The 8,686-nt window shown below is 36.5% G+C and overlaps 1 long non-coding RNA gene across 2 annotated transcripts; it reads left to right on the top strand.

The window, feature by feature from the left end:
* Nucleotides 1-682: 682 nt before the first annotated feature.
* LOC147520353 (uncharacterized) lies at nt 683-1,886 on the top strand. 2 transcript variants are annotated; one of them, XR_015214407.1, is made up of 3 exons: nt 683-873; nt 1,264-1,587; nt 1,777-1,886. It is a non-coding gene; the product is annotated as an uncharacterized LOC147520353 (long non-coding RNA). The 2 variants fall into 2 exon arrangements; XR_015214406.1 differs by having other exon boundaries at nt 1,260-1,587.
* Nucleotides 1,887-8,686: the final 6,800 nt, after the last annotated feature.

Here is an 8,686-nt window from a genome sequence, read left to right as displayed (position 1 = left end):
CCCATACCAGATGTTAGTGATGCTAAGTCGTGGAGTAGAACTCAAGTTCATGAAGTTCATGCCAGTTGTGGTCCTTGGCCAGATGCGTCTTCTTTTGTTGTTGAGCAGACTGTTGATCAGTATTATAGATGGTGGAACTGTGTCTCAATGGGTCAGTTGTTGCCCCTTGTTGGTCGGGCTAGCAACTTCGAGTTTGTGAGCCTAGAAGGGATGAGACGTGAGCTACGTATTTCTCATCCGCTACAGCATGTTTACAACCCACAACCTCTGAATGCATATCATCCGGCTCGTATGCGCCAAGTAATCCTCGGATGTTTGTCGTGTGGACGATGGGGAGGCTACTTACATTTCCATTCCCGAGGTGCCTCGTGCTCGTTGCCATGAGTTAGAGCCATGATTGATCAATTATACCATGGTGAGTTTAGTTGTTTTATTTTTCTTATTCATTATATATATATATATATATATATAATATATATATATATTATATATTATATATATATATATATATATATATATATATATATATATATATATATATATATATATAATATATAATATATATATATATATATATATATATATAGGGTGGGATAGAGGCATACGATCCTTTGTAGCCACATTCTAGGCACATGATTAATCTAATCCTCGATGCATTACTAATCCTACGGTTGGATCAGTTTAAATCAAACACCGAAATATATCTAAACGCGAAGGGTTTTCTCTCTCATATTCTTCTCTCTCCAAATTTCTCCGAATCTAAACCAACACCTCCAAATTCAACACCGAAACACCTCCAAATTCAAACCGAAAAGCTAGATTTGTCCTTCTCCTTTCTCCAAATTGAGAAAATCAAGCACAAATTGGAAGAAGGTATGTATTTTGTTGATTTTCAATTTTTTATTTTCGATTTTAATGAAATGGGTTCGGTAATAGTAGAAGAACAAGTTGTGAATTGTTTTTGTTTGTTTTCAATTTGCAAGTATAATTTTTATTTTTTTTATTTTTTTTCGATTTTTAATCAATTAACTATTTTTTAGACCTCAATGTTTTTACTTTTTCGATTTGGTTGTTATTTTATTTTATTTTTAGTTGCAAGTATAATTTTTAATCAATTAACTATATTTTAGACCTTGATTTTTTTTTTTTTTTTTTTTTTTTTTTTTTTTTTTTTTTTTTTTTTCAATTTGGTTGTTAATTGTTTTTAAATGTACCGAAGCCATATACCATATACCAAGTTGACAAGGTAAATCTTCAAGACAGGTATTTGCAACAATTTCGTTTTCCCTAGTCGACTGATTCCATAGGTAGATGGTGTTGTTCTCATTGACAACTTATCGAGATTGGGGTAGTAGTGGTAGTCTGTTACAAGCTACAGTTAAACATGAAAGTGTTTGGACGCTCGAAGTGGTCTACTGGCTTGTGCTCTTCCTGTCAAGTTGCAAACGATGTCGTGGGTAGTATTCGAACTGTTGGTTCCTTCTTTGCAAAACAATGGAACTTTACCAGAACGATGGGACGTTATGCAAGTTTGGAATATGGGCACTATGGAAATCCTACTACTGAGTTTCAGGAGAAAAAGATAAGGTTTGTTCTACTTTTGGATGTCTGTATATTCATTCATGAAAGTCATACTCATAGCTTCTATCATAGTTTATAACGCCAGGAGATTAATAGTGACCATTTCTCTTGTTATGTGCTCTCTTTGTATGCATAGTGTTTGTGAATTGAGGTCCAGGATTCTTGTTTAATGTCATGAAACTTGATCTTTTTTAGGTGGCTCCATCGGGATGGTCTGAAGGGGAATGCAAAGGTAAAGTTGGATGGTTTCCATCAGATTCTATTATGTAGCAAAACGTTAGAGGATTCCAACTAGTAATGTATCCCTTTTGAAGTTGGATGCTAGGTGCCCTTTCACATTTTGCTTATGTGATGTGTCATTGTGGTAAGCAATATTTCTCCGCCATTAATATACACATTGTCGAGGCGAAGAAGTCCACTCCTCAAGAGATAGGGTTCGAGACTTAAGACTTCTAAAAGAAAAAAAAAAAAAAAATTGAGAGTTAGTGCCCAAGGATTAAAACTTAGAAATTTTTAGTTATTGAATCTCCTTAGGTTAGATGTCACGATTGGTCTGAATTTGTTTATTTATTTCCCTAGAAGCTTTCGGTATATCTTTATATTGTAGCATAGCCACTCGAAGTTTTGTTAACGTGAGTGAGAAAAAGAAAAAAAATCTAGTAAAGGCTGCAGGCTTTTTAGCAGCCTTTTTCTGCCCCTCCTCTAAATGTAGAGGTGAATAATGTTGTGGAGAAACTCAAGTGAAGAGTGTAGATAAGAATGTCATTTTTTTTATTAGTTGTTGTAGGGCGTCTACCTAATAGCGGTGATCTTGCCCAAGCGTGAAGTAGCTAATCTTGCCAAGTAAGGCGTCTACCTAATAAATGAGTGATAGTTTGTCTTTATTAAATTTAATTAATCTCATTTATTTCCCAGTCTGTCTCAGTGAGAGAGGTTTGTGGGTATCAAACCCAATTCTACTGATTAAGGTAATATTCCTAATAATGTTGATAAATAAATAAAATAGATAAGTGGTTGACTCAGTAAAGTAAAGAATTTTGTTATATCACTCTTTCATTCTTCCTTTTCGTTGGTTTTACCATTAAATTTGCTTATTTTCTTCCTTCGCCCTTTTTCATGTACAGCATGTTGCTAGCGTGCTGTTCAAAAGTTGTAGATGGAAGCCAAATTCTTTTCGCTTTCTAAAGATTGTTGGGGTTGGATTCAAAGCCGGTGAGTCGAGGAGGGCGCCATCTTTGTATTTGAAATTGGGTTACAACCATGAAGTGGAACCGAGTGTTCCACTAAATTCGTGTGTTTTGTTTCAAACCCAACATAGTTTCTTTGCCTTTGGGACGGACAAGCGGAGGGTGCACCAGTTCTTTTTGCCGCTATTGTTCACATTTGTAAACCTCCCGAGGTTTATAAAGGCAAAGGTATCATGTATGTTGATGAAGTCATCAAGAAGAAGCAAAGGAAAGAAGTCCAAATGATTGTTGGGAACTGTTATAGGGTTGCCTTTGCTTTCGAGGATGGCCTTTGTTTTGTTTATGTTACCCATTTGCGGTATGTTGTTCTAAAGATCCTCGGACTTATGAGAATGTAGCCAGAAGTATTTGCAGCTTAGTTTGAAGAGTTTTTGTTTAGTTGTAATGAGGTACTGTTTCGTAAGATTTTAATCCAAAGGTCCCAACGTCAGTTTCTTAGTTATGATTATCAATAGTGTTTTTTTATATTTATAGTAATTCACATTACAAACCCTTTTTGTCAGGGAACACCTTCATGTGAATCACTTGCAGCCCACACAAAAAATATTTGTATTGTTCGTGTAAAAAAGAGAAGTGTGGAAAGGAAATTAAACATGTTCAAAAATTTGCACAGAATTGAACTTTTTATTTATATTTATATTTGTTGCTGAATCCAAGTTCTTCTGGGCTGCCTACGTACCATGGAGGGGGACATAAAGCCTTGCCCCATTGACAAGATCAAGCTAACACGTAGTTATTTTTTCAATTACAAAAACCAAAAACCTTTTCTGATATGATCGCCCTTTTTGCTAGCCATTAATATCTTTGTCTCCCTCGTCGCCATTTTCTGAAGATGCTTCAGCAGAAAAACTTTCCTCCTCGTCCTCAATAAGGGCTGCCTGTGCCTTCAGTTCTTCGATATCAAAATTCCAGTTGCTTACTCCCCTTACATACATACTGATTATGCGATATATCTCCTCCTTTTGCACATCCCGAATATTACTAGGTGCTTGCATATGTTCTAACGTTCACCTTCACTGTTTTGGGCTTTTCCCAACGGTGCTTCGTGACGCGAACTAAACTTGTGATTCTTAAAGAATCGATCCCTCAAAAGTGTTGTTCTTTGAAGGTCTTTTTGATGGATCTTTTACTAAGCACTTAGCAATCATCCGTTTAAATTGCTTTGAGAACTTCGGTCTTTTATATCATCTAAACGCGGTGGATCATCCGTCGGGATTGTAAGAAAGCAGCCACGTGGGAGGATACTCTGAGAAAGGAGCATGACCGTGGGCAAGCTCTATGGCTGTGATGTCGAAGGACTATATATCTGCTTTGAAGTTGTATCCATGCCCTTCTTCCATATCCAAGATCTCCGGCGCCATCCAGCAAGGTGTCCCTATTATTGTATTTCCTTTGCGCCACCTATCATCAGAATAAAAAAAGAGAAGTAGATACACCAAGATCTCCGAGCTTACTTGCTCCATGTGAGTCAACTAAGATGTTTCCAGCCTTGACATCTCGATGTATACACCCTTGCCCGTGAAGATACTCCAAACCCTTCAACGCCTCTTGGATCAATAAACTCAACTGAAGCCACCCCCATAGGTGGTGAATTTCCCGATTCTGATGGGCTAGAAACAATCAAACATTAAAAATGTAAATCCAAAGTCCAAACAAATAACAATATAAAACATTCGACCCACAACACGCATGAACAAAATTTATCAACTCACCAGCCAATCCCTACAGGCTTCATATATAAGTAGCCTCCCTAATTCCGCCATAGCATTCTCTAATTCAACAAATAATAACATAAAGCAATTAAAATAATAACAATACCAACATTTTACTATTACGTAAACAAAAACAAAAAAAAACACTTACTGAAAATGGGTTCAATACCTTGTGAGAGCGAAGAAGCAACTAGAGCGAAGCGACTACGCGCGCTGCTGCTAACTTATTTCTTAGGTCTAGAAAGCGTACTATTCGCTTCAAGGTCTAGAAAGCTTACTATACACTTCAAGGTCTCGAGGAACTTAACTCTCTAAGCCTAGGTATGGTCTTGAAGAACTAAACTACACTGTGCAAACTCACTTCTAACAAGGAAAGGGGGGGCTTAATAGCGGCTAAAACGAGCGTGCAAGCCAAAAGCAAGCAGCGGTGATGAGGAGTTCAAAGCGTGTGTTCGATCGGTTCGAATAAAATCGAAGGCTATCATCGAAGAAACTTAATATGTGAACTTGGTAACTCCTTAAGAACCCAAGATAAAAAAGTGAGTCGTCTCTTTCCTCTCAAGAGAAACAAGAGTATCTTGAATTCCTCAAGCGAAATGTCCAAATCCGCTTTTTACTCAACAAAGCTAGCTTTCCAATTTCCAATGCACCAATGCCGACCTCACTTCCAAGATAAAGAGAAGCAAGGAGCTCGGGTAAGTATCGGTCAACGGGAACTATTTCACGACAGATCGAGATCGATCATATATATCTATTTTAACGAATTTACTGCTCCAGACCAATCAAAAAAAAAAAAAGAATCAAGAATTGGTTCAAATCGAATTTTAAACCCCAAATCAGAGATGGATTCTTCAAATTTGGGTCTTGAAAATCGAAAAAAATAGTTGGTTGCTTGCTAAATTTGTTGTTGTTTGATTTTGTGTTGTTGGAGAGAGAAGAATAGAAGAGAGAAAACCATTCGCGTTTAGATATATTTCGGTGTTTGATTTAAACTGATCCAACCGTAGGATTGGAAACAGATCGACGGATTAGATTAACTGTGTCTATAATGTGGCTACATTGACTGTGCCTCTATCATATATCATATATATATATATACTCACAATGTATTTTCTTGGATTTTCAGACTAAGGTTCGGAAAAGATATAAGAACCATATTTGTTGTTTGATGAGATGAGGACTGCCATGTATCATTATAGCCAAGAAAGATAGGAGACATATTGTCAAACATATCAGCAATCCCAACGTACGTATAACGAGACTCGAAAAGCGTATGAAGATATTCAGCAGGTGTATACGCAACAACATCAGGGATATGAAGAACTTCAGGCTGAGGTAGTTAACATTCGTGCAGACAGAGAAGATTTTGGTTCTCAGGTTAGGAACTTAGAGGAACAGCTTCGGAACATCCAAATAGAGAGAGGAGATGCATCAAGTGGTAAGGGGCGTAAAAAGATAGCTAAATAAATTTTATGTAATATGATAGGTTTTAAATAATTTTGGATATTGGATCATAATCATAGATTTTGGATCATTTTTATCGTTTTGTGTACATTTTGGATACATAATCATAATCATTTTTAGATATAATTGCACAATTCCTAATTTCTTCATACAATTGCACAATTTCTAATTTCGTGTTGGCAAAACCGCTCCTATAGAAGCCCAAGTTCAGGTGATGTTAGCAAAACCGCGCCATAGAAGCCCACTTAGCAGCCCAAGCTCATGCGGTGTTGGAAAAACCGCTGTTTGTTTTTGAAAACCGTGAGAGATTTGATCTGAAGACCAAAGTTTGGAACCAAATTTTGGCCTATTTTGTGTTTGGTTTGATATTTTTTTAGTGTTTTCATCAATATGTGACTCTCACCAAATTGTTGGAAATTTGGTGTTTGATGCTAGGAAAGTGTCTCCCCTAAAAATGCTCTAATTAATTGTATCTCTACTATCTTCAAAATCCCCGCCCGACTTAGAGTTCTACAACAGTATTTTAATATTAATTTATTGTGTGATGTGTGACTTTGGTCATTTTTTCTTGACATTTTTACCATTTTCACTTCCTTCTGCCATTTTCACTTAAGATATTCAGATGGTTTCACATCACATAAAAGATTATCGGCTACGTCGTTAAATCATTTTTCCCTCTATATTTATCTTTATTTGAAACAAAATTGTGTTTTGGGATTCTTTTTGGTTCTTTTTTGATGGGGTTATAGTGTAAATTTGATTTTGTAAGTATTAATGCAATTGAAACATTGTTGTGAGTTTTATTTTGTATTTCTTTACAATCCCAGCTATTTTCTTTGCCATTTTTTGAATCACAGATCTGCATAAGAATAAAAGATTATGTAATGGAGAAGAAGAAAGAGAGTGATCTGTTGGTCCAGTAAGAGAATAATAAACTGTACATTACTATTTTGACTTTTTGTGATCTTTGAACCCAACAATAGTTAGTTATCCGCACGTGCACCAGACTAGCATTAATATTGGTCTTGACGCACGTGGATACCACGTATCTCTTTTTTAGTTTTCTCCTGTTTTTTCTGGTGGGACCCACATATAAAAAACAGAAAAAGACGAAAAGTGTCGGACACAATGACAGCTCCCAAGCTAGCTCGCCTACGCCGTATCATTATACGTAGTAAAGATGGGATGTAGTAACACTTTTAAGAACTATAATGGAGCTACTGTAATAGCTAATATCTCATGCCAAACATATTGATCTTAAAATGCTCTATAGGACTTCAACAAATCATTTCCAGATGAAAAGTTCACGATCTGATACTCTAAAACTCATGAGAAGTCAACTCATAAAGACAAAGGAGCACTAACAATTAGCAGTAGTAGCCAATCCCTACTATCTTAAAAATCCCAGCCCAACTTACGGTTCTGTTTTAATAGCGATTATAGTGTGATTCAAGACTTTGTGGGGCAGTAGACACGCACTTTTTTGCTGATAGGAGGGCCCAAATTCGAGAGTACAGGTACAGCATGCTACTCTAGATTTTGCACTGTTTTAATATTAACTAGCCTCATGCCACGTGCTTATCACGTGGAACAATCTCAATCCCTACTATTATTATTTTTTCTAATTTTAAATTTACAATAAAAGTGAATTACTATTTTATTTCTATATGTGCAATCATTTTTCTCATCCCGGAGCCCACCAAGTCTACACTTTTGCTAGAAAATAAATTTGATAATTGTGAAACTACAATTTCGCCCCCAAAAAAATAGAAAAAAACAAAAATAATTATAAAATTACCAAAATGCCCCTACATCCATACCAATCACTATTCACTCAACCCCTCATTTTTCTATATATTAAAGATTTATTGTGTGATGTGTGACTCTTGGTCATTTTTTCTTGACATTTTTACCCCTGCTATTTTATCATTTGGACGGATTTACCCTTCTCTTTCCTTCTGCCATTTTCACTTTCTTCTGCCATTTTCACTATAATAGCTAATATCTCATGCCAAACATATTGATCTTAAAATGCTTTATAGGACTTCAACAAATCATTTCCAGATGAAAAGTCCACGATCTGATACTCTCACTCATGCCAAACATATTGATCTTATTGTTTCTTTATAAATATATTGGCACTTGTAGCATTTGAGTGGGAACTTGCAAGAATGTAATTGGAGGGGAAAAAAAATATAATGTTGGGATACCTGAAAGAATTATTATAACCAATATTTTTTTTAAACAAAAAACTAATACCCGACGGATACAAACTGCTATCTAAGTAGTAAACTATCCCGACAGATAATAGCAGGCACCAACTATTGGAATACCCAATGGTCACTAGCACCTGACCTATCCGACGGCCTATAACACTTGTCTTATCCGACGGCTAGTGACGCGGTATATCCGTGATTAACAACCATGATCCATTCGGCGACCGGTTCTTGACAGTAGGCATATCCGACGGTCCAAAGCAGTGGGAATAGCCGTCGGCAAAGATCATCAAACCCAACGGCCTATTCTGACCGTTAATAACTGTCGAAAGCCTATGCCGATCGAGCATTTTCCGACGGTCGTGCGGCAGTTTTGGTCTGTCGGGTAATATCTTTGGCGACAGTCATTGTCAGTCGGGTAAAGTCGTGTTTAGCTATAGAAGTAAAAATCGCGACTCATCAGTAT

The sequence above is a fragment of the Coptis chinensis genome, chromosome 2 (genome assembly GCF_015680905.1).
Source record: "Coptis chinensis isolate HL-2020 chromosome 2, ASM1568090v1, whole genome shotgun sequence".
In the NCBI taxonomy this organism is placed as follows: Eukaryota; Viridiplantae; Streptophyta; class Magnoliopsida; order Ranunculales; family Ranunculaceae; genus Coptis; species Coptis chinensis.
Note: the sequence above shows the minus strand (reverse complement) of the source record. Positions and strands in the feature narration are given on the sequence as shown.